Consider the following 22,515-nt stretch of genomic DNA (forward strand, 5'->3'; position numbering starts at 1 on the left):
TTTACTTTAATATCGTACTTTTAGGTTGAGAATGAAATTGTCACTTTCCTATAATAACGTACATTTAGGTTTAAAATGAAGTAGTCACTTTACTATAATAACGTACATTTACGTTTAAAATGAAGTAGTCACTTTACTATAATAGCGTACATTTAGTGTTAGATTGATACAGTCACTTTACTATTATAATGTGCCTTTAGATTTTGAATAAAACTGTCTTTTTATTGTAATAACGTTCCTTTAAGTTTAGAATGACACAGTCTCTTTAGTAGAATAACGTACATTTAGGTTTAGAATGAAATAGTCTCTTTACTATAATAACGTACATTTAGTTTTAGAATTAAATTGTCAGTTTACTATAATAACATACATTTAGCTTTAGAATGAAAGAGTCACTTTGCTATAATAACGAACATTTAGGTTTAAAATAAAACAGTAACTTTACTTTGATCTCGTACTTTTAGGTTTAGAATGAAAATGTCATTTTATTGTTATAACGTACCTTTAAGTTTATAATGAAACAGTTTTAACTTTCCTATAACAACGTACATTTAAGTTTAGAATGAAACATTCACTTTACTATAATAAGGTACCTTAAGGTTTAGAATGATACACCCACTTTACTATAATAACGTACCTTTAAGTTTAGAATAAAATAGTCACTTTACTATAATAACGTATATTTCAGTTTGGAATTAAAGAGTCACTTTACTATAATATTGTACCTTTAGGTTTAGGATTAAAGAGTCACTTTACTATAATAACGTACATTTAGGTTTAAAATGTAACAGTAACTTTACTTTAATAACGTACTTTTAAGTTTAGAATGAAATAATCACTTTACAATAATAACGTACATTTAGGTTTAAAATGTAACAGTAACTTCACTTTAATAACGTACTTTTAGGTTGAGAATGAAATTGTCACTTTGCTATAATAACGTACCTTTAGATTCACAATGAAGTAGTCACTTTACTATAATAGCGTACATTTAGAGTTAGATTGATACATTCACTTTACTATTATAACGTGCCTTTAGATTTTGAATAAAACTGTATATTTATTATAATAACATTCCTTTAAGTTTAGAATGATATAGTCACTTTAGTAGAATAACGTTCATTTAGGTTTAGAATGAAAGAATCTCTTTACTATAATAAACCTTCAGGTTTAGAATGAAAAAAATCACTTTACTATAGTAACATACCTTTATGTTTAGCATGAAACTGTCACTCTACTATAATAACATACCTTAAGGTTTAGAATGAAACAGTCACTTTACTATAATAACGTACCTTCAGGTTTAGAATGAAACAGTCACTTTCCTATAATAAGTACATTTATGTTTAGAATGAAAGAATCACTTTACTATAATAACGTACATTTAGGATTAAAATGTAACTGTCACTTTACTTTGATATCGCACTTTTAGGTTTAGGATGAAATTGTTACTTTACTATAATAACGTACATTTAGGATTAAAATGTAACAGTAACTTTACTTTGATATCCTACTTTTAGGTTTAGAATGAAATTGTCACTTTACTATAATAACGTACATTTAGATTTAAAATTAAGTATTTACTTCACTATGATAACTTACCTTTAGGTTTAGAAAAAAAGAGTCACTTTACTATAATAACGTACATTTAGGTGTAAAATGTAACAGTAACTTTACTTTAATAACGTACCTTTAGGTTTAAAATGAAATTTTCAGTTTAGTATAATAACGTACATTTAGGTTTAAAATGTAACAGTAACTTTACTTTAATAACGTACCATTAGGTTTAGAATGAAATTTTCAGTTTACTATAATAACGTACATTTAGGTTTAGAATGAAAGAGTCACTTTACTATAATAACATACATTTAGGTTTAGAATATGACAGTAACTTTACTTTAGTATCGTACTTTTAGGTTTAGAATGAAATTGTTACTTTACTATAATAACGTTTATTTAGGTTTAGAATGAAACAGTAATTTCCTATAATAACGTACATTTAGGTTTAGAATGAAACGGTCACTTTACTATTATAATGTGCCTTTAGATTTTGAATAAAACTGTCTATTTATTATAATAACGTTCCTTTAAGTTTAGAATGATGCAGTCACTTTAGTAGAATAACGTACCTTTAAGTTCAGAATAAAATAGTCACTTTACTATAATAACGTACATTTAGGTTTAAAATGTAAGAGTAACTTTACTTTAATAACGTACATTTAGTTTTAGAATGAAATTGTCAGTTTACTATAATAACGTACATTTAGGTTTAGAATGAAAGAGTCACTTTACTATAATAACGTACCTTTAGGTTTAGTGTGAAAAAGTCACTTTATTATAATAACGTTCCTTCAGGTTTAGAAAGATACAACCACTTTACTATAATAACGTACCTTTAAGTTTAGAATAAAATAGTCACTTTACTATAATAACGTACATTTAGGTTTAAAATGTAACAGTAACTTTACTTTGTTATCGTACTTTTAGGTTTAGAATGAATTTGTCATTTTATTATTATAACGTATATTTAGGTTTAGAATGAAAAGTCAGTTTACTATAATAACGTATATTTAGGTTTAGATTGATTCAGTAATTTTATTATAATTACGTACATTTAGATTTAGAATGGTAGAGTCACTTTATTATAATAACGTACCTTTAAGTTTATAATGAAACAGTTTTAACTGTCCTATAATAACGTACATTTAGGTTTAGAATGAAACATTCACTTCACTATAATATTGTACCTTGAGGTTTAGAATGATACAACCACTTTACTATAATAACGTACCTTTAAGTTTAGAATAAAATAGTCACTTTACTATAATAACGTATATTTTATTTTGGAATGAAAGAGTCGCTTTACTTTAATAACGTACTTTTAAGTTTAGAATGAAATAGTCACTTTACAATAATAACGTACATTTAGGTTTTAAATGTAACAGTAACTTTACGTTAATAACGTACCTTTAGGTTTAGGATAAAATATTCAGTTTACTAGAATAACGTACATTTAGGTTTAGAATGAAAGAGTCATTTTACTATAATAACGTACATTTAGGTTGAAAATGTAACAGTAACTTTACTTTAATATCGTACTTTTAGGTTGAGAATGAAATTGTCACTTTACTATAATAGCGTACATTTAGAGTTAGATTGATACAGTCACTTTACTATTATAACGTGCCTTTAGATTTTGAATAAAACTGTCTATTTATTATAATAACATTCCTTTAATTTTAGAATGATATACTCACTTTAGTAGAATAACGTACATTTAGGTTTAGAATGAAATAGTCACTTTACTATAATAACTTACATTTATGTCTTGAATGAAAGAGTCTCTTTACTATAATAAACCTTCAGGTTTAGAATGAAAAAAAATCACTTTACTATATTAACGTACCTTTATGTTTAGCATGAAACTGTCACTCTACTATAATAACATACTTTTAGGTTTAGAATGAGATGGTCACTTTACTGCAATAACGTACGTTTAGATTTAGAATGGAAGAGTCACTTTATTATAATAACGTACATTTAGGTTTAGATTAATACATTCAATTTACTACAATAACTTAGATTTAGGTTTAGAATGAAAGAGTCGCTTTACTCTAATAACGTACATTTATGTTTAGAATGAAAAAGTCACTTTACTATAATAACGTACATATAGGTTTAAAATTAAATCGTCAATTTACTATAATAACGTACATTTAGGTTTTAAAATTAAATAGTCACTTTACTATAATAGCGTACATTAAGGTTTAGAATGAAATAGTCAGTTTACTATAATAACGTATATTTAGTTTTAGAATAATACAATCACTTTACTACAATATGGTACCTTTAAGTTTAGGATGAAACAGTGAATTTACTATATTAACGTACTTTTAGGTTTAGAATGAAAAAGTCAGTTTTCTCTAATAACGTACTTTTAGGTTTAGAATGAAAAAGTCAGTTTTATCTAATAACGTACTTTTAGGTTTAGAATGAAAAAGTCAGTTTTCTCTAATAACGTACTTTTAGGTTTAGAATGAAAAAGTCAGTTTTATCTAATAACGTACTTTTAGGTTTAGAATGAAAAAGTCAGTTTTCTCTAATAACGTACTTTTAGGTTTAGAATGAAAAAGTCAGTTTTATCTAATAACGTACTTTTAGGTTTAGAATGAAAAAGTCAGTTTTATCTAATAACGTACTTTTAGGTTTAGAATGAAAAAGTCAATTTTCTCCAATAAAGTACTTTTTTGTTTAGAATGAAAAACTCAATTTTCTCTAATAACGTACTTTTTGGTTTCGGATTATACAATCACTTTACTGTATTAAAGTATCTTTAAGTTTTAGTTGATATAGACACTTCACCGTAATAATGTAAGATGATACAGACAGTACACTGTAATAACCTGCTTTTAGTTTTAAGATGATACAGGTTCTATACTGTAACAACCAGCTATTAGTTTTAAGATGATACAGACAATTGATGAAGAGAAACCCAACACGTTAATGCGAACAGCCCAAAGTTCATCGTTAGCATTTAGTATCTACGCATACGTCAGCAGAAACGAAACAGAGATCTAAATGTAAGTCTTTCTTTTATATTTTGTCAAGAATAGAAACAGGCATTAGTTTAAGGTTACGGGATAATATTTTTCGCTTCTATAACAATAATAGCATTGAAGAAAATAAGAAAATCTTTTATCTTAAATACGTGCACTATTTTGTCGAAACAATAAACAGTTGTTACACTTGCAGTATGTGACTCTCTTTTCACTCAGGCTTCTTTTAAATTTGTTGACAGCGGTCGACTTTTTTAACCAAAAAATGGTGATAAGTGTATTTTATTAATTGTTATTGGCCCCCGCTAGTCCAGTGGTATGTCTCCGGATTTACAACGCTAAAATCAGGGGTTCGATTTCCCTCGGTGGGCTGAGCAGATAGCCCGATGTGGCTTTGCTATAAGAAAATCTCACAAACACACATTAGTTATTATTATTAATTAAATTATGATCAGAATTTGTGTTTCAGCAAAATATTTTTCCAAAACGGCTAAATGGATTTGAACGACAGTTGGTTATTATTAAAACATTGACCCAACTTAGAAGTGATTAGTTTTTAAAGTTCAAAAGAAGATGTCACAACAAGGTCAACGGGGACCGATTTTTGAAACTGTTTTTGCTCTATAACTCAGTCACAAATCATTGGAATTTGACAAAATTTGGTGGAGAGATACATTAACTCACTCCTCAGGTTTTTACCAAAAAGGATCCATAACGGACATAAGGACACTTTTTTTCGCTCAATGGCAAGGTTTGCGCCTTACTGAGTGTCCACTAATTTTCATTGAGAAAATCTTATTTCCTAAAATTTTCACAATTAATTAAGATTGTTTTCATTACACTTTTCATACAATACTAAAATGTTTCAACCATCCAATGAAGATTTATATAGATAATAGTAAGGTGTCATGACAAAAATGAAACAACGCATGATTTTATTTGAATCGAATACGTTTAGCGTTATATCGTTGGAGAAACAAATAAATACCACTTTATATGTATTATGGTTTTCGAAGACTGTGTTTGATTTTACTGAAAAACTTCATCGCTGGATGTTTTATATAATAAATATAATACGAACGTTTTTAGTCTTAGGCGTAGATTATAAGACTAGGTTCTAACACTGTAGATACATTCTTTCAAGAGTGTGTACAATATGTTTACATACCAGATTATTAACAAATTTGTAAAAAGTCTTAGTTTCAAGCAAACTATCTTGAACTCATGCTATTTCTATGACTAAAACATTCTTTGTATTGAAAATGAAGTATTATGTCCTTTTATCTGTTAAAGTAGCACAGACCTTAAAACTGGGCAAATTAACATGCTGATAAAACGCTGCTAACACTTCTTATAACCTTCAAGTTGAACACAAAACAAAGTTATGGTTTTGCAATATGTGAAGGTGCACTTTCAGTTACATATGTCACATGCATAATTAATGGGACGGAGATAAAGAATTACATAAGAAACTGTTTTAACACCATGACATTACTTTAAAATGATATAACTTGTGAAAATTGACGTACACGCTGTTTGTGGACGTTCTCATAGCATGTATTAAATACTTAGCAACTTTTTTTGCAACATCAGCGAGCAGTTGGCGGTTAATTTTAATTAATGTTTTCATTTGGGATAAATAGATCATTCATAGCAAAACAATTTGTAAAGATATTTGAATTAAAAAAAAACACTCAAGCTATGGAAAAGTTTAATATCAACAAGTAATACTGGATTTAATGGCGAAGTTAGCATGTTAATAAATTATTGGCCTCAATGAAAATTTAGCTTGATAACTTCGCCATAATACTTTTGTCTTATGCTCAACTTGAAGGTTATAACAAGTATTAAACAGTTGTTTTTTGTCTTTATGTAAATTTTCCTACTTTTAAGGATGAATGCTACATAAATGTAAAGATAATCAACTGAGGATGCACGAAGGTGTGATGAAAGGCATCTGACGCCCGCGAGCTTAGCTCACGTAGACCAACCACATTCATATCCAGTATATACTGCAAAGGCGTTTTAAAGGTCACCTTAGCAACAGCTTGTGTTGCAAAGGTGTTTCCTGAAGGCCACTCATTAACGGAAGCTGCAAATACGTGCGCATATTGCAGCAGAAAATACGAAGACAAAAACTACAAATGACTCGAACCCATGCAGGGTGAAAGACACACAGCAAAGGAGGTACAAGAAAGAGAAAAGTGTAGAACAAGTGAGAAACTGGTGTAAGTAAGTTCTTAATACCAGGATGAGACAAATACACAAGAGGCAACTGGGAAGAAATGTAGCAGAATTGGTGCATAGAAAAAAAGTGGCCACTAGGAAGAGGTTTAGTAGAACTGGTGCAGAGAAGAAAAGTGGCGACTAGGAAGAGATTTAGTAGAACTGGAGCAGAGAAGAAAAGTGGCGACTAGGAAGAGGTTTAGCAGAACTGGTGCATAGAAAAAAAGTGGCCACTAGGAAGAGGTTTAGCAGAACTGATGCATAGAAGAAAAACTGTGATAAAGTAAAAAAAAGTCTTAAATTAATGTTTAGGAAGAGTGTTGAACATGTTCACAGGAGGTAATAATGCAGTGAAATATAGATTATAGTGAGACACATAACTAGTTATGGTGCCATATGGATACCATGAGGAATGTATTAAATAAAAAAAAGAGTTACTAAATGTAATTTTGTAGCAAATTATTATTCAGAACGGTAACCACAAGCCAACTATTCAGTTTGAACATTTGTGGTTGTAATTCGTGCATGAAAAGATGCAACGATTAAAATTAATAATTTATTTTAATTAAATAAAAGTGAAATGTTTGCCGTTTAGTTCTAGATCAAAATGTCAATCAAGTAGAAGTTGAACAACTTAATATATCGATATGGAGAAAAAAAACACAAGAATGAAAAACAAACGTCTACAAATATTCTCAATAAAGTATATGTGTAAATCTGTTTAACAACCGAGCATTTGTGTTTGTATATGCATGGATTGAAAATGGACTTTTATTTAGTGTTAGAGTTAATGTAAGGCTTGCATATATAGTTAATGGTAACTCTTCCACTTATTCATGCGATCAAACAAACAATTCTATTATAATATTTAAAACATTTAAAAGATGCCTTACATGAGACCGAGGTCTGTATTAATTTGAAATGTCATTATAAATTTATTGATTCGTTTGTGCTTAGTGAATACATGCAGAGGTTTAGTACATTATATTAGAAAGATTTCAGAGCCTCACCACGTCGTTACAGTCCATATTACCACATCCGCTTAAACCCTATCTGCTTATTGTACATTTTGACAATATTCTTACAGAGTAAATTCCATTGCAACAGGCTCCATCGTAAGGTATCACGTCCAAAGCATACTACTTCTTCCTACAGTCTTTCCATAATCCATTTAGTGTATAAGGACCATGGTTCCCAAGAGACCGTTTCAACAATGCAATCAAACAGAATTACACAGGAGATGTGTCTTTATGTAACTAGCATAAATATCAGTTTCACTCTCCAACTACATAATGAAACTCGTGGAAACAGTTAGTATACACATGACTTGTGAGGCTCATTCTTGATTATGTTACCATGTTGCGTGGGGCACATGGACGCCTGTTGTTACTGAATTTTGTTTTCGTGTATTCTTAACCATTTCTTTACTACCGTTGGTGTACAACTTGTTGCAGGTCTCTTTTTATGTAGTTCCAATTTCACAAGTTGATCCATATTTTTCTGTTTTGCAAAGTAAATAAGTAAACGGGGTTTCACGTTTTGGAATATCTAAATCTTCGATCTGATCATATCTTTATGGCCTGCTATCACAAATATTTAACATTGGGAAGAACTATTAGACATCCTTCTTTAAAACAGTGAATTTCCGTTTGCATCACACTATCTAAGAATGCCAAACTGTCGTATTTATACATTATATTAAATTTAAATAATCATCACATGGAAAAGCAGATGTGCCGATGATTATAATGTTTGCATGAATATGAATTTAGCCTAAAACTGAGCAATTTCGTCGCTCTGGATAAACAACAAAAAAGCAAAAAATAAACCAACTTCTATTCTGAAACAATCATGACAAGACTAATGGCATGCAAGAGAGAGAGACAACTATTCGAAGACAAGACAGGCACATACGAGCAGAGTTTAATCAGAATTCAAGATGCTTGTTATATTGTATAACCAAATACGTGCTTTAATAAAAACTCCTGAATACATTATTTTATTAGTGCCTTCAAGAATAAACTTCTTTAATAAACATCGTTCTGAAGAGAAAAAGTCCTATATCCATTTTCTGTTTATTTTGTAGCTGCAGATGTCATATGATTTAGCATATCAGGTAATAAGTAATTTTTTGGGTTAACATTGAAATTATGGTTCTTTTTTATACACTTAAGATAATTCACGTGCAATACCTTTTATTTTAAAGGTTTTCTTAAAGCACAAATCGTTAATTTTCTAACATTCTAGAACATCTTACCTTTAGTTAAAAAGTTGAAATAAATATGTTCAAAACGAAAGAGCATTCAGTAAGAAAACTACTTGAGTTAAGCGGCACTCAGATGTTTAATAAAACTACTTCAGATAAGCGACGTTCAAGCAACAACCTAGTATAAACACCAGCTTCAAATAACGAAAACATGAAAATTTGTTTTGGCTTTCCTTTTATTATCTTAAGAGAAGCCTGTAAAGTTATTAAATTAAAAAACCTTAAAACTCGGAAAATGGCATTACATGTAATAAAATAATTTAATATAATATCTAAAATTAACAGAACTGAAAAATAAACATAAAAATAAAAATATATTACAATTCTGATGGACACTGAACTCTTCTCTTATAACATGACATAAATATAATTTACAAAATCTTGAATTACCTAACAAAAATCTCTCTCACCTTATATACAAAAATATATAATATTTCACTTTTTTTAATGCGGTGGATGCATTATAGCAATTACAAACAATGTTCGATTAGAGCATTCCAAACGCATTGAATGTTATTAACTAGCTACCTAGCTGCTATTTTACATAGTGACGGTTAGCGCAAATGGTCCTTGTGCAAATATCCAAGAACCGCAATAACTTGTTAAATATTTCTCAAGTTAAACGAAACTTCTCAGGATATTTTGTTATTATTTCCCCGCTGTCTCAGGAGAGCGTCATGATGACTCGCAACGCTAAAAATCAGGATTTGATCTTCCTAGTGGACAGAGCACAGATAAGCCCAATTTGTAAATTAGCACTGAGCAAAAATAAAGTTTGCCATTCTAAGTAACTTTATTTTGATTTTTTTTTGCAATATATATTTCTAAATCTTGCATAATAGTTTTAAAATTACTTTGGAAATTACTCTATGTTCCCTTGAAAAACGCTCCCCGGACTCATACCGCTATAATGATTTCTAACATATTGGACATACTCGGAATATTTACATTTGGATATGGGCGACGGTCCCTCTTATTAGCTCAACGATAAGGTTAAAGGCTTATAAACGTTTCGATATCGCTACCGTGTTGATCAGAGCACAGATAGCTCATTGTGTCGCTCTGTGCTAAATTCCAAACAAAAAAATTTTTGAAAAAATGCTGAAGAAAACGTGAATTATTAAAAGATGAGTAAAATTCTATTTATTAATGAAGTATATTTCAAGTTAGTAGGTATTACATATTCATGAAAATATACTATATAAAACAAGTGTGTTTTTTTCGTATAGCAAAGCCACAAAGGGCTATCTGCTCAGCCCACCGAGGGGAATCGAACCCCTGATTTTAGCATTGTAAATCCGGAGACATACCGCTGTACTAGCGGGGGGCATATATAAAACAATATATACAGTATTTAATTTTCTGAAGTACTGCCATATGATCTAAAAACTGACTACATCTAATGCTTTTAAATATTCACTAAACATCTTTAACCACCACTATGTATGGCACGCCATCAGCGTGGTGTTATTGCGAGTAAACCTTTGTGGAAATAAGAAATATTTGTATCATATGATAGCGATATCCTGACAACGGATCTATTAGACGTAATGGAGCAGATATATATATATATGTATGTATGATATTACGAATCATCAATATAAGGCACTCCATCAGGGTGCGGGAGTATATGAAGAATAATTTGGTTTGTTTTGAATTTCGCGAAAAGCCACACGAGGGCTATTTGCGTTAGCAGTCCTTAATTTAGCAATGTAAGACTAGAGAGAAGGCAGCTAGTCATCACCATCCAGTGCCACCTCTTGGGCTACTCTTTTACCAATGAATGGCAGGATTGACCGTCACATTACAACACCCCCACGGCTAAAAAAGCGAGCATGTTTGGTGTGACGGACTTTCGAACCCGTGCCCTTCTAATTACGAGTCGAGTGCCTTAACCACCTAGCCAGAACAGTTTGGTAAAAAAAGAAGAATTCCAGCTTTTATATACAATATATGTACTACATGCATTTCCGCAGGTTACCCGAAAGTGTTTTATATCAAGAGTAAATAAAATCAAAATTAAGAGTAACAAATATTTTTATTTCTCCCTTTCAAAATTCACATGTCATTTTGTGTTTTAGCCCAGAGAACGCATAATTTAACTCGTCATTCACGACATGCACACGTTTCACTGACGACAGTATAAATTGCAACGTTAAGCTCACTTTAGTGCCTACTGACTGAATGACAAACAACACACTACTGTATATTGGTGCGAGAAGTTAAAACAGTGTAACTTCCAGGCGGTTTTCGATTTACTTTCGGGAAAATTATTCTCCAGGCTTTCAATAAGATTTCTGTATTCAAGTAACCACCGATTTTGAGAAACGCCAGAACCAAATGGTTACATTGGAAAATAAGAGTGAGATACAATTCTTCACTTGTCACTGTCTGTATAAGAATTTTTAAAATGTCTATTGTACTTTATCCACAGCTTTAATATTAGTCACAACATCTGAAGCTCGTAGTCGTTCCCTTGTTACAGTTATCAGAGGTAACCCTGGTGTTAGTTCCTCACTTGTTACAGTTAGCACGGGTGAACCTGGTGTTAGTTCCTCACTTGTTACAATTAGCACGGGTGAACCTGGTGTTAGTTCCTCACTTGTTACAGTTAGCACAGGTGAACCTGGTGTTAGTTCTTCATTTGTCACTGTTATAAATACACATACGATATGAATATTCATTTGTCACATTTATCAGACACACACATGATGCTAGTTACTCACTTGTCAGAGTTATCAAATACACTTTTGACGTTAATTACTCACTTGTAAGAGTTATCGGAACACTTTTGATGTTAATTACTCACTTGTCAGAGTTATCAGAACACATGATGTTAATTACTTTGTAAGAGTTATCAAATACACTTTTGACGTTAACTACTCACTGGAACACTTTTGATGTTAATTACTCACTTGTCAGAGTCATCAGAACACTTTTGATGTTAATTACTCACTTGTCAGAGTTACCAGACACACACATGATGTTAATTACTCACTTGTAAGAGTTATGAGAACACTTTTGATGTTAATTACTCACTTGTCAGAGTTATCAAATACACTTTTGATGTTAATTACTCACTTGTCAGAGTTATGAGAACACTTTTGATGTTAATTACTCACTTGCAGAGTTATCAGACACACACATGATGTTAATTACTCACTTTTAAGAGTTATCAAATACACTTTTGACGTTAATTACTCACTTGTAAGAGTTATCAGACACACACATGATGTTAATTACTCACTTGTAAGAGTTATCAAATACACTTTTGACGTTAATTACTCACTTGTAAGAGTTATCAGAACACTTTTGATGTTAATTACTCACTTGTCAGAGTCATCAGAACACTTTTGATGTTAATTACTCACTTGTCAGAGTTACCAGACACACACATGATGTTAATTACTCACTTGTAAGAGTTATGAGAACACTTTTGATGTTAATTACTCACTTGTGTCAAATACAGATGTTAATTACTCACTTGTCAGAGTTATGAGAACACTTTTGATGTTAATTACTCACTTGTCAGAGTTATGAGAACACTTCTGATGTTAATTACTCACTTGCAGAGTTATCAGACACACACATGATGTTAATTACTCACTTTTAAGAGTTATCAGACACACACATGATGTTAATTACTCACTTGTAAGAGTTATCAAATACACTTTTGACGTTAACTACTCACTTGTAAGAGTTATCGGAACACTTTTGATGTTAATTACTCACTTGTCAGAGTCATCAGAACATTTTTGATGTTAATTACTCACTTGTCAGAGTTACCAGACACACACATGATGTTAATTACTCACTTGTCAGAGTTATGAGAACACTTTTGATGTTAATTACTCACTTGCAGAGTTATCAGACACACACATGATGTTAATTACTCACTTTTAAGAGTTATCAAATACACTTTTGACGTTAATTACTCACTTGTAAGAGTTATTAGACACACACATGATGTTAATTACTCACTTGTCAGAGTTATTAGACACACACATGATGTTAATTACTCACTTGTCAGAGTTATTAGACACACACATGGTGTTAAAAATTAGGGACTGTAAGCACAGACAGTCTTTCTGAAATACACGGCAAGGTTGTCCTTTTGAAATGAACAACCCAATTACAAAATACTGATGACATTAAACTGCTATGATAACAAACACAGGATCCTGGAGCCCAAGATATGCTTTAATTGTTCAAGACTTCCGAGTGACACAGGAAGTAGAGACAATTATATTTCCAGTACTGAAGATACTCCGTTTAATGACATTTCTTAAATGTCTACAAAGGTCAAGGGCAGAATTCAGAGTTATATTAATACGCTGATTATTGTATTTTTCAAATATGCCGCCATTTTTCAGCTTCCACTTCAGAGGCTCAGCTAAGAACCGGATTTCGATATCCATTCATGACTGGCACAGCGCAGATAGCCCACTGTGTAGTTTTTACACTTAACGAGAAACGAAGAAACAGGCACTTTTCACGTATAAGTTATTGTTTTTTATTAGCATATCAAGATTTCAAAAAATAACATTAACAAACTGCCAACTTAGTCAAACAGCCTAAGAATTTTGTGATTCGCTTCTTATAGGGTTGGATTTTTTTACCAAATTAACCACGCTCGAAAGAATACTGACGCTATAAAAAGTTTTGATTCGAAAACAAACAAAATCACCCTAACTACGGTTTATCTCGTTATTTTCAACTAGAACATTCTTTTTATAAACTTCATATCCTAATAAACATAGTACATAATAAAATAAAACATAACCACAAGATATCAGCAAACATAAAACACATCATCTTCATGAAGAGAAACAAAAAAAAATACAAAATGGCGGCTGGGGAATCACCCATTTTAACGCTTGCTATTTTAATGAATTGCACCATATCATATTTATCTTATTTTACTATTATTCCCCAAATGTACATTAGATTTTTAGATAAGAATTACAACATAAGTAAATATTGTGAGGCAATTGTCGAACTAGGAGTCGCTTGTTTTGCTTATAGAAGATTTTAGTGATTTTTTAAAAAGTTGTCTGTAAAAATCATGGTGATAATTTTCTTTTTTAAATAAACACTTTTCTATCCAACGTTATTTAAAGATTTGAGAAGAAAAACTGTGCTCGTGTGTAACTTAAGTTTACCTCTTTTGAATTAAACACGGATTGTTAATCGGTAACATGCTAACCCACCATAACTCAAATAAAAGGTGTGTCAATACGAACTGTTGGAGAAAAATACAGTTGGAAATGCAACAACAGCCCATCATCATAATACGGCTCTCGACGCTACGAATAAGGTATCTTTCCCGTGAAAAAGAAAATAATAGCTAGCAGATAAATGTTTGATATTAATAACTAAAACATGTCGCAAGTTGACTTTATATAATGTAACGCCATCTGAAGGCAGAATGTACTGCGTTGTTTTATTCGCGAATATTTTTCATTTTTGTATGATAGAGTAGTTTTCTTTCGGAATGCTCTATTTCGTGACCGGTACTAATCAAACAATAATACTCCATTTAGTAACAAATACGCACATTTTTTCTTTGAATTTTAAAGTAAATTTCATTATTATCATTACTGTTACTTACGTATACTTCTTCCCATTGGCTTACGTATCTCACCAATCTTGACACCCGTAACAACCTTAGTAAACTAAGCATCTTGACCAATCGTAGTATTCGTAACGCACGGCCGGCATGTAGAAGATGAAAGTTGTCACTGTAGTCTGGGCTGAAGATAAGAAAAATGTAGTCCAGTGGTATTGAACTAACGAGATCAAGAAAAAACCAAGTCCTGATGTAGTGTTTAGCTATTAACTTGGGGTCGAGTATCACTTCTTCAGAAACATCTTGTTTCATTATACCTATAAGAAACGACCAATGTAGAAATTAAAGTAACAGTAGTAGAAGACCTTTGACCTTAAAAAACTGAAAAAAACAAAACAGATTGAAGAGTGAAAGAGTTGGTTTCTTTTTGAATTTCGCGCAAAGCTACAAGCGGGACAGCTGCGTTAGCCGTCCCTCAGTTAGGAGTGTAAAACCAGAGGAAAGCAGCAATCTAGTCATCGCCAACTTTTGGTCTGCTCTTTTACCAACGAATAGCAGGATTGACCGTAACTTTATAACGCCCCCATGGCTGAAAGAATGAGTATGTTTAGTGTGATGGTGATTCGAACCGGCTACCTTCATATTACGAGTCGAACGCCCTAACTACCTGGCCATGCCGAGCCGAGTTAAATAGTAAAACAAATTATTTTTGTAGGAAAAATGCAATATCTAAATGTGATTTATTTATATCTTAAAGAAGTTGACATATATTTCGCACTTACAACAACTGTTTTGTATATAGTGCATATAAATCAGTAACAGTGAAAGGTATATTTTTTTAATATCTCTATATCTTTTTATATCCAATCGCAATCTACGACTCGCCAGTTCAAATCCCCATCACTGTACATTACATGGAAGCATTATAACGTGACGGTCAATCCCACTATTCGTTAATAAGGAGTAGCCCAGTAATTGTCAGTAGGTGGTATTGACTAACTGCCTTTGTCTAGTCTATAACTGTTGAATTAAGGACAACTATCCCAAACAGCCCTCGAGTAGCTTTACCGAAATTCAAAACCAACCAAATAATGTTTTGTATTTACTTATCTATGATAAGAATGCACTGTATGTGACACCCATATACTTACATTTTAAACAGACCTAATCTTAACTTGATCACATAAATTCTTTATTTATCGCAGGGTAACTATTTTGTTTTTAATTGATAGAATTTCTGAAAATCCAGTTAGTAGTTATAGCATGGAATTCTGAAATACTTTTACTCACACAGTAACCCTATTTTCTTATAACAATTTTAAAAATGCTACTAATATATTCTTGTGAATTATTCAATAAAAAAAGTCCGATTTTTCATTTGGTTTGCACCCCCCCCGTAGTGCAGCAGCATGTCTTCGGACTTACAACCTTAGAAACCGGGTTTCGACAATACCCTGGTTGGCAGAGCACATATAGTCCATTTTTGTAGCTTTGTGCTTAACTTCAGACAAACAAACAAATCATTCGAGTTATCATTTGTTATTGAATTTTACTGAATTCAGAGAATTCCGTTCTTCCTGTGTGACCCTCGAAATAATAGACTAAACTTAATACAGTGACAAAATGCTTATTAAAATTTGTTTATTTTTGTCTATAACCCTGAACTACTTGGGGTTTTTGCAAAAAGCATGTGTCTCAAGAAGATTTGGAATAGTTTTTTCTTCCTTTTTAAGAGTAAACGAACGTTACGATGAAACTTTTATTAGATTGACATTGTTATATAGCAGTTGTGTCATTGTTAGATTAACATTGTAATATGAAAGCTTAGTTATTGTTAGATTGACACTGCAATATGACAGTAGTATCATTGTTAGGCTGACATTACAGTACGTTAAAGATATAATTGTTTGGTTGACAGTGTAATATGGCATTAGTGTCATTGTTAAGTTGACATGGTAATATGGCATTAGTGTCATTGTTAAGTTGACATGGTAATATGGCAGTAGTGTCATTGTGAGGTTGACATTGTAACATTGGAGAAATGTCATTATAACGTTGATATTGCAATATGGCACTAGCGTCATTGTAAGGTTAACACTGTAATATGGCAGTATTTATCGGGCCGGGCGTTGCATAGTGGTTGGAGTGCCAAATTGTTAACCAGAGGGTTCAGATTCGTGTCTCGTTGCAACAGAATTGCGCCCTGCAACTTTGGTCTTGGGCATATTATAAAGGTGACGATCTAATACCAATATTAGATTATATGTGTGCTGTTAATTGGACGCCTTCCGTAGATTCCAAGTATGGGGGGTAACGTAATTAGACATTGTAAACATTACCTTACTGTAAACATACAATACTAACTCTACCTAGTGCTCAGTGTTGTTGCCAAACACGTATATAATAACCACGCTTTAACTTTTTTAAACTCTGAAAACAGATCGAAGTGTCAGAGAATGCATACACAAAATGTACTGTGTGTTATTAACTGCCTGGGTATTGTAACATAGATAAGCAGTTAGGAAGATTTAGACTTTTAGTTTGTGGTTACTTCTATTTCTCACACTTCTTTTAAAAATAATGTTTCCTTAGTTTCTCGTCCATTGTGACTTTCACTTTAGATAAATTATTCATCTCTTCACTCAAATAACATCACACCCCATTTTATATCTTTTTCACAGCTCCCCCCCAACCCCGAAGGAGGAAGCTTTACTGTTTCGAATGTGTTCATGTTATCAGTATTTTCAGACATAACGGTACATGTACAGCTTTGAACACGTTTTTGTAGCGAGGGAATAATCAACGACGCGTGTTATTTAGCATATATGTGGCTTTTATCCTAAACGTATAACATTGGACTCTAGCTACACATGAATAGTTCAGACTCGTCATTCTAAACAATGAGTGTTGAATACTTTCTTCTAGAACTTGTATAGATTTATTCTCGTTATTTTAGGATAATCGATTTTAAATACATGTTCGGACTTGTTTTCCTAAGCTAGTAGGCTTGCAGACGTTCTCGTAAAAGACATTCAGTTTAGATACATAATTATAGAATATTCGTAATTGTAGACACGTTGTAGAACATATACTTTACATCTTCTCTGTGAGGAAGGATATTTTGTTTGTGAGTGCGTCGGGCTAAAATGTTAGTATTGGAATTTAATAGATTTGTGAATGCGCTTCCATCTCCTAAAAAATATTGGAACACAGATTCAATATGGCGCACTTGTAATATGAATAGTTTTTGTAAATCATTAGTTAAATACACGAACAAGGAAGAAATTGTTTAAATCTATGCAACAATGGATTACAAGAAGGATTTTATCTATCTAAACAACAATTATTACAAGAAAGAAATTATCTAAATCTATACAACAATGGATTATAAAAAGATTTTTTCTATCTAAACAACAATTATCACAAGAAAGAAATTGTTTAAATCTATACAACAATGGATTACAAGAAGAACTTTTTTCTATCTAAACAAAAATGGTTATAAGGAAGCAATTCTTTTAAACCTATACAACAATGGATTGTGAGGAAGACATTTTTTATCTATACCAGAATTGATTACAATGAAGAAATTTTTTTTATAATAAAACAATGGATTACAAGGAAGAAACTTACCCGTTCTAAAGTTGACAACGATGTCTAAGAGAAATATTGTATCAGAAAGACAATTGAAGGCAATCCATCTCGCTGAAAGATCGTCATTGAAGAAAGAAATTGCCACAGGGAGAACAATCAGATTGGCAACAAGGAAGAAGAGCATACACAGATCCCAGTAGAATCTGTTGAAAGAAACAGAAATCAAATCGCTTACAATCCCCCGTTGACACAGTTTGAAATCTGACTTCGTCATAGTGTTTTAGGGGCAGCGAAAACTACATTATACACAAGACACTAGTGTTTCAGTTGAAGAACAAAAACGTATCACACACACAAGTTTCAGTTGAATCAATTGGCAGAAGCAGGAAAGAGACCATTTAATAACAAGTCTTGTTGTTTCTGTGAAAAAAACAACAACAGAGAATTCGATTACAGTAAAATCTACTGAGAGAAACAGGAAATAGACCGTACATATGCCACTGTTGTTGCTGTTGAAAACCAACAACCGATTACAGAAAAGTTACAGTAAAATTTACTGGGAGAATCAGGAAAGAAATCTCACACAAAATCATGCACGAATTTCGGTCGAATCTAACGAAAAAAACAACAAACAGGTCCTATAATCCCGGACAGTTTAATGACCGCAAAATGTTAAAGGATTAAACACGCAAAAAAAGTTACGCCATAGTGTCTTTTATATTTTTGGCTTGGTTTCAGATCATTAACTTTTGTCAAATTTTGCAGTAATGCACTGTTTCCTTCTCTCTCTCTCTCTCTTTTTCTATTTCTCTTTTTTATTCTACTTTTTTTTACGATAGACCATTCCTGATTTGTTCATTTAAATAATGCTTAAATATAGAGCACTATATAGACTAAAATATTAGTTCATTTGCCTCAAGTGCACCAATTAATTCAATACTCCAGGAAATATTATGCACAAAAGGAAAGTTAGCAAAATAAAGAGGCAAATAAATAGTAACAAGCGTAAATAAAGTAATACGTCTTATGCATTTGATTGGTAAAATACAGTCTCATTTTGTTAACTTTATTTTACATTATGTTCGTTTGTTCAGCAAATCGATGAAGTGACAGGATTGGATGGAAATGATAAATCTGAGGAAAGAAACATGAAAGTACACAACCAACACTCTCATTGTTTGTGTTAGTTTCTGTTAGCACAAAATTCATTATAATTTCTTATGTAACTAATTTTATAATGACAAATTATTTGGCATAACAAATAATGGCTTAGAAGAAGAATATTATAAAAAGTACATAGATTCTGTTCAAGGCTTCTTAGCATATTAACGTGAATTGATCATAGTTAATTTTAATTAGAGTTACAGATAGGAGATCGGACTTTATCAGTTTCTATAACACATTTTTCTAAATATTTTTATGGAGCAAGTTCCCTGTGGGGCCTGTGACTATTTGGTCGGTTTGTTTGTTTGCTATTAAGTAAAAAACTATACAAAGGGCTATCTGTGCTCTGCCAACCACGGGTATCGAAACCCGCTTTCTAGCTATTTGGCAGGAGGGTCTTTAATGGCATACAAGTCACACAAATGAACAAATAAACAATTAACACTTCACCAATAATTTATAGAATTGACGTTTTATTTGAAAAATCATTGATTTTGCTTACTTTTAAGGCCATTTTTTAATGCTGGGTTTTGTGAAAGGCGAAATGTAATATCAGTCAATACAGAAACACAGTTGGTATTGGATGGAATAATAAAAATGTCAATACTTCAAAGGTAAAACAGTATGCCAGTATCACATAGATAATTCGTATTGTTAATCCAAAAGTAATAGTAGTAATTGTGAGTTCGAATATTTGTCGCACAAAACACGCTCGTCCTTTCAGCCGTGGGGCGTTATAATGTTACGGTCAATCCCACTATTCGTTGGTAAAAGAGTAGCCCAAAAGTTGGCAGTGGGAGGTGATGATTAACTGCCTTCCCTCTAGTCTTAAACTGAATTTAGAGACGGTTAGCGCAGATAGCTCTCGTGTAGCTTTGCGCGAAATTCAAAACAAACAAATCAATAGTAGAAGTCCAAAATATTGTACTCGTCTATCCTATATCTACACTTATATATATACAGGGTGAGCCAAAAGTAGGTGGACAGTAAAAAAACATTTATTTAGAGATCACGTATACGTAAACTATATGTAATAAGACAATTATATTAATGAAAATAAAATGTTATTTATTAACGCAAATGCTCAAATTGTTTTCCTTCTTGATTTACACAGCTTTGAAGTCTACCTCTTACGCTTCGACAAACATTTTTTGCACAAGTCACTCTGGGCATTAATTTCTTGTAATGCATCTCTTATGTAATTTTTTAAATCACCGACACTTATTGGTTTTTGACTATAAACTTTTTCCTTGAGTACTCCCCAAAAGAAAAAATCCATAGGGGTCAAGTCCGGTGAACGTGCCGGCCAATCGATTGGACCTCTTCGACCAATCCATTTCAATGGAAATGTTTCATCCAGATACTCACGAACTCCTTTGGAATAATGTGGAGGGGCCCCATCTTGTTGAAAATAAGAGTCATGTAAATTAGGTTGTTGCTGTAACTGGGGAACAACTTGATTCCTTAGAATTTCGAGATACTTATCTCCTGTAATTGTTCCGTCCAAAAAAATGGCCCATAAACACCAGAACTTGAAATACCACCCCAAACATTGACACCAGGCTGATTTAGCTGTTGTTCTAATGTTAAATGCATGTTCTCACTATACCAGTAAACACAATTATGTCTATTGACATGACCGGATAATTTAAAAGAAGCTTCATCACTCCACACAATGTTATCTAAAATTCCTGGGTTTTCTTCAATCTTGTTCAGCATAATTTCACTAAATTGCAGTCGCCTGTCTGGATCATCCTCCAATAAGCCATGAATTAGTTGTGGTCGATAGGGTTTCAACCCAATTTGCGTTATAATTCGCCTAATAGAGGTTTGTGGTATGTTCAATTCCATAGAAGCTCTTCTGGTGGATTTTTTTTTGGACTTTGAACAAATGCATCGGCAACACGTTGCGTATTATTCTCTGTACAGACTGTTTTGGGTCGACCAGTTTTAGCAGCATTAAGGATTGAGCCAGTGGCGTCGAATTTGTCACGGATACGGTAAATGGTTTGTCTTTTTGGAGCTGGAGTATCAAATGTTTCAACCCACTTTCTCCTTACGGTTTCAGTATTTTGAGATTTCCAATACTCTTTTAACACCCATATTATTTTATCTGTATTTAAAGTATTTGACATTATGGGTTCTATTAACAATCTAAAAAAAAAAAAAAGAAAACAGCTTAAATTAAAACAAATGTAATTATAAAATTGTAATTATATAACACAAATAATATAGTTGCAACATAGTTATAATATACAATTGCATTAATATAACCGATACATAAACCTATTCCAAATGCTGTCCACCTACTTTTGGCTCACCCTGTATATAATTGTCTCCTATATATAATTTGATTTTATTTATATAAGCATCACAATACAATGTTATATTCAAATTAAGATCTTTGTCAAATACTATAAAATGCGTAATAAAATAAAAAACACTTATAACAACATAAAGTGTAACACTTATTATCAGGCTTTTCATGTAACCGGTGTTATAGTTTGAAATTAATCTATTATGATAATAGTTGGTTTTTGTCTGTCCTGAAAATGAGTGCTCACTTTACTGTCTAAATGCTAATAGGCCGCATTTTATTTCATCAGATGCAAACGAAATACGTGTAAATATACTTTAGTAAACATTTGGTACAACACCATATTAAAAGTTTTAAAAAAGCTCTAATGTTACGTCGTAAAATATAAGTTTATTTACTAGTAGTATTAAGCACGATACAGTTTAGCTCAAACAAAATTCAAACAGAAAACGTACACAAATAATAGGGTTGATTTGTTTATTTATCGAATATACGCCGTACTTAATAAAGGCTTAACTGATGGTAGGACTAGAACAAGTGGTCTTACAGATTTCATTGTATGTTTGTTTCGAATTTCGTGCAAAGCTACTCGAGAGTTATCCACGCTGGCCGTCCCTAATTTACCAAAGTCTAGAGATAAGATAACTAATCATCACCACCAACCGCCAACTCTTGGGCTACTATTTTATCAACGAAAAGTGGGATTAACCGTCACATTAAATGCTACCATCTTTGGTGTGAGGGGGATCGAACCTGCGACCCTTGCATTACGAGTCGAGATACCTTAACCACCTGACCATGCCGGGCCTAAGTGTATGCAAGTATA

The 22,515-nt window shown here is 32.1% G+C and overlaps 1 pseudogene across 1 annotated transcript in view; it reads right to left on the reverse strand.

Annotated features, from left to right (window-relative positions):
- The window catches only part of LOC143238468 (potassium/sodium hyperpolarization-activated cyclic nucleotide-gated channel 2-like), a 280,511-nt pseudogene that overhangs the window by 58,508 nt on the left and 199,488 nt on the right, over nt 1-22,515 (reverse strand). The window contains exons 4-5 of the transcript XR_013020594.1: nt 18,248-18,411; nt 14,660-14,934 (exon numbers count right to left, since the gene is read on the reverse strand). The product of XR_013020594.1 is annotated as a potassium/sodium hyperpolarization-activated cyclic nucleotide-gated channel 2-like (transcript). The remainder of the gene's footprint in view (nt 1-14,659; nt 14,935-18,247; nt 18,412-22,515) is intronic.

The sequence above is a fragment of the Tachypleus tridentatus genome, chromosome 13 (assembly GCF_004210375.1).
Source record: "Tachypleus tridentatus isolate NWPU-2018 chromosome 13, ASM421037v1, whole genome shotgun sequence".
In the NCBI taxonomy this organism is placed as follows: domain Eukaryota; kingdom Metazoa; phylum Arthropoda; class Merostomata; order Xiphosura; family Limulidae; genus Tachypleus; species Tachypleus tridentatus.